Raw genomic sequence first — 5,254 nt, forward strand, 5'->3', positions numbered from 1 at the left:
ACAGGCATTCTGTTTCTAATGCTCAAGTTTTTATATTGGTACTTTACAAATTTATCTAACACTCAAGGCACAAAATATTTCTTTTTTAAATATAAACCACTTAGTGTTGAACTTCCAATAAGCTTAAAAATTAATATATTTTAATATTACTGAAAAAGTAAAACAAAATTGTCATTAAAATAAATTGAAATACCCCTCTTGCCATAACACATCAAGTAGTTATGAGTCACCATCTTTGACACCAATGTGTTATTGTGATGTTGAAGATTCAATACTATTCCCCAACCACAAAGTATATACTAAGTGCTAGTGAGATTAGGAGTAGGACTCTAAGGAAAGATGTCTAATGATTGGACAGCAATGAATGTAGACCATAGAAAAATGAAAGTGACAATTATGCTTTGATATCAAAGAGTACATATAAAGATAAAATATTTAAGTCAACAAATAAGCATTTATTTGGCATGATTGCTAAAACCATTTATTTCAACCTAAGAAGAGTCAAGCTGGCTGAACCATAAAACAGAAGTGACAGCTACATCCACCAGATTTCATATGGCGAAGCATTGGAATATCAATATTTGAATAGATGGTGCCATGTTAAGGAACTAGGAATGGAAATACTATTCATGTATTTGGCCATAATATTTGCTAGGGTTACTCAAGGATGCTTGAAAGAAGAAAGAAANGACAAGTTGCTGTCGTTTTGTTCTTCAGTCTAGTTGTGGAGGACGTTGCTTCACTGGCTCAAGTTGGCACCATCATTGCGCTCTTCCTGGGTGAGGGAGATCAGTCGCTGGCTTCTGGATGGCCGCTCAGGGTGGCTGCTGGCCGCTCACGCTGGCTGCTGGCTACACACGGTAACCCATGGCAACCCACTGCTATAGGGGCTGCAGCCTATGCTGTCGCAGGTGACTCATAGCAGCCCAGCTCCAGATTGAGCTGTTGTTCAGCATCTTAGCTGTAGAGGGCAGTGTCACTGACCCCCATGTGGGATCCGAACCGGGGCCCTCTGGCGTCCCAAGCCAGCTCTTATCCAAGGCGCCACTCAGCCGGCCCAAAATAAAATCTTTTGTTTTTCTAACTCTTATTTATTCTAACAGATAAGTTTGTTCAAATTAATAACATATATTTAATTATATGTTAATACTTATACACACATATACATATATGCATATATATAGATAGATAGATAGATAGATAGATAGATAGATAGATACATACATATGTTTATATATAAGCAAAATGAATGACAACACTGATACAAGGGGCAGGACAATAAATCAAAATTACTTTGTTATTATAAGGCACTCACACTACCTGTGAAGTGGTACAGTGTTCACTGAGGCTGACTTGGATTAGCGGTAAATATGTATTACTTGAGAAAGGAAGAAAAGTAGCACCAGTATGTTGAGAGAAGAGAGAAAATCATATTACATGCTTAGTTTAAACCACAAAAGGCACAAAAACAATAAATCACAAAAATGTAACAAAGAACAAGAGCCATGATTCAAAAGCGGTAATCAAAATGATAAGTATAAATCCAACAAGATCAATAATCACTCTGAAGGTCAATGGTCTAAAACTACCAATTAAAGGACAGAGATTTTCAGAGTGGAATAAAAACCAAGTTCCAACTTTATATTGCCTACAAGAAACCCACTTTAAATATAAATATATATGTAGATTAAAAATAAATAGGTGGGGAAAGATACACCATGCTAATATTTATCAAAGGAAAATGAACTAACTTATAATTTTAGATGGAGCAAACTTCAAAGCAAGGAAAGTTATTATGGATACAGGGGGTCATTACCTTATGATAAAGAAGTCAATTCTTCAAAAAGACATAATTCTCAATGTGTGTATCTCTAGCACAAAGCACTAAAGCATGTGGGGCAAAAACTGACAGAACTGTAAAGAGAAATAGATAAATTTATTATTATAGTTGGAAATTTTAATATATATACACTCATTTGATTGATGGTGTTGTTGAATGCAATTATGTCCTCACTGATTTTTTGTCCAGTGGGGCTATCCATTTTTGATAAAGAAATACTAAAATTTCCAACTATAATATATATACTGGGGGTGCCAAAAATATATACAAGTACACATGTATTGTATTCATCCTTTATTATCAGTGTATATTGAGTATTACAATTTTAATACAGTTTTTTCGTTTCTTAAAATGAGTATAAATTTTTTTGGCACCCTCTCTTTATATATACTCATTCATCCAACAATGAGAGATACATGTTCTTCTAAAGCTTATATGGAATATTCAATAATATAGCCCGCATTTTGGAACATAGAACACACCTTAACAAATTTGAAAGATTTTTTTTTTAAAGTTTGCTGGAAGATCACAATGGAATTACTAGAAATCAATAATAGAAAAATAGCTACAAATTTCAAAATGCTTGGTGATTAAACCATTTCTAAATGCATTGGTCAAAGAAAAATACTTTCAAGAAACATTTAAAAATATTGTGAACTAAATGAAAATTAAAGCAACTTATCAGAATCTGTAGTATGAGTGTAAGCAATGATTACAGGACTATTAGAAAAGAAGGATTTATAATTAATCATCTATGCTTTCACCTTGGGAAACTAGAAAAAAAGAGTGATTTATATTCAGAGTAAGCAAAAGAAAAGAAATACAAATTAGAGCATAAAGCAATAAAATTGAAAACAGGAAATTAATAGAGAAAATCACCAAAACCAAAAAATGGTTCATTTTACAGATCAAGAAAATTAATAACCCTCTAGCCAGGCTAAAAAAAGAAGAGCAATAACACAAATGACTAATATCAGAAAAAAGAGAAGACATTGCTATGGATTCCATGGACATTAAAAGCATAAACAAGGAGTAATAAGAACAATTCTAGCTTCACAAATTTGAATACCTACATGAGAAGAACCAATTTCTTAAAACACAATTTGTTAAAAGTTACACAGAATAAATCGACAATATGAATAGGTCTATATCTATTAAATAAATTGAATCATACATTTATAACTGTCCACTTTGGAAGACAGTGGTTTCTTATCAAAATACACCTAATGTTACCATTCAATCTAGCAATCTCACTCCTTGGTGTTTACCCAAAGGAGTTGAAAATCTATATCCATACAAAAACCCACACATGAATGTTTACAGAAGCTGTATAAATAATTGCCAAAACTTGGAAGCAACCAAGATGTTCTTTAGTAGGTGAATGAATAAATAATCTGTGGTATAACCAGACAATGGACTATTATTTCATTCTAAAATGAAATGTGCTATCAGCCATGAAAACAAAACAAAACAAAACAATGAGGTAATTTAAATGCATATTGCTAAGTTAAAGAAGTCAGTTTGAAAAGGCTACATACTATATGATTCCATTTTTATGACATTCTGGGAAAGGCCAATCTATGTACCCAATAAAAACATCAGTGGTTGCCCGGAATTAGGTGGAGGGAGGGGTGAGTAGGCAGAGTAGAGAGGTTTCTTCAGGCGATGAAACGACTCAGAATGATACTGTAATGGTTGATACATGCCATTACATATTTGCACAAACCCACAGAATGTACAACACCAAGAGTGAACTCTAATAAACTATAGACTCTGGGTAATGATGATGTGACAATGCTGGTTCATCAATTTTAACAAACGCATCACTGTGATGAGTGGTGTTGATAACAGAGAAGGCTGTGTATGTGGGGAACAGGGAGCATATGGGAAATCTCTGCACCTACTGCTCATTTTTTCTACCAACTAAAACTGCTCTAAAAATAAAATTTATTTATTAAAAAAATCACAGTCATACTGAGTGTGTTGGGTTGTCCAAGGCGGACACTTAGCATGTGGATGATGAATTCGTTGGGTTTATAATACCTGTGAAAGGAAAAGAAGAAGTAGAGGTAATTACCAAGTAATGATGATGAGCTGAAGAACTCTGTGTATGAACAGGTTGGTGGTGGGTGGCTTCATTATGATGCAGATCTGGCCAAGTCCCCGTCAACACACTGTACTTGAAAACATTTTCTTTCTCAAAGGGAGATCTGTGCAGTGTATCTCATAGCTCCCATGTCCGTGTTCTATCTGTACATTGTAGTATATCCATGAAGATGCCCTTGATAGTTATACTCAGAACCAAAAGTTCTACAATTTTTACATGTTATGTTTATTAATAATCCCTAATAAAAGTGTAACTCTTCTTTTTTATGTAATTCATGGTGAAAAATTTCAACATCAGTTGGAGAGTTTTCTTTCAAAAAGTGTGTGCTCTTTCTAGATTTATATGCCATCTTGAAAATATGTTCATATGCTTTCTCCCTAATGAGCATGCCACATAAGAATTCTGGAAGGTCAAGGTAATTAATCTCCAACTTTCAACCTGGTTCAGCAGGCAATCAGGGTATCAGTAGGATAACCAGAATTTTGAGTCAAACCTTCCAGCAGAAAAACTACAGCATATAACTGCCAACATAACACAAGAAAAATGTACATGCTACTATCATTTAATCTTATTTCACAATTTTCTGTCAACCATACTACTCCCCTCCAATTTTTATCTGAAGCAATAGAAATGGAAGTTGATATTGTTCTTTTAATCTAAAGAAACTATGTAATAAAATATTTTAGGTCTACCAACACAAGATTAACACAATAACTGAATCTCAAGGTTTTTCTGTTTTTCTCATTAGAGCCCAGTTAATAATGTGCCCTTCAAAAATCAGTCACAAAATACACTTTACAAGAGAGAGCTGCCTATGTTTCAGTTTACACCAAAGTCAGTGTATAAGTGATGCACTCAGTAACTCATATTTTAGAAGAAAATGAGTAAGTGAAAATCTAGTTTGATATATTGAGCTTTTCCCTACCTTAAAAGCTTTGTTACATTAAGCAGATGCCTTTAAACTTAATGCCCACCAAGTTTACATTCTTCCAGAACCTATATATATATATGAGCTTCCACCATAGTGAGAAATTTAGAATTTAGCCTTCTATGGTTCCCATAGAGGAAGATGGAAATGCAGTTTGAAAGTGTCAAAACCAAATATCAGAACCAATTGTTTTGTGGGACTGGGAATAGAGAAAAATTGTAGTCATAAAAAGAAGTTTAGTACTAGAATCAAAAAGAATTATAGCATGATTGTATATAGAGGCTGAGGGAGCTCTGGAAATAAGACAAAGTCTATATGAACTAACAGGTTAAAATTACAAGGGCAGTGATACAGCTGCCAGAATCTTAGCTCACTGGTT

This window comes from Hipposideros armiger, unplaced genomic scaffold (genome assembly GCF_001890085.2).
Source record: "Hipposideros armiger isolate ML-2016 unplaced genomic scaffold, ASM189008v1 scaffold_485, whole genome shotgun sequence".
Lineage (NCBI taxonomy): Eukaryota > Metazoa > Chordata > Mammalia > Chiroptera > Hipposideridae > Hipposideros > Hipposideros armiger.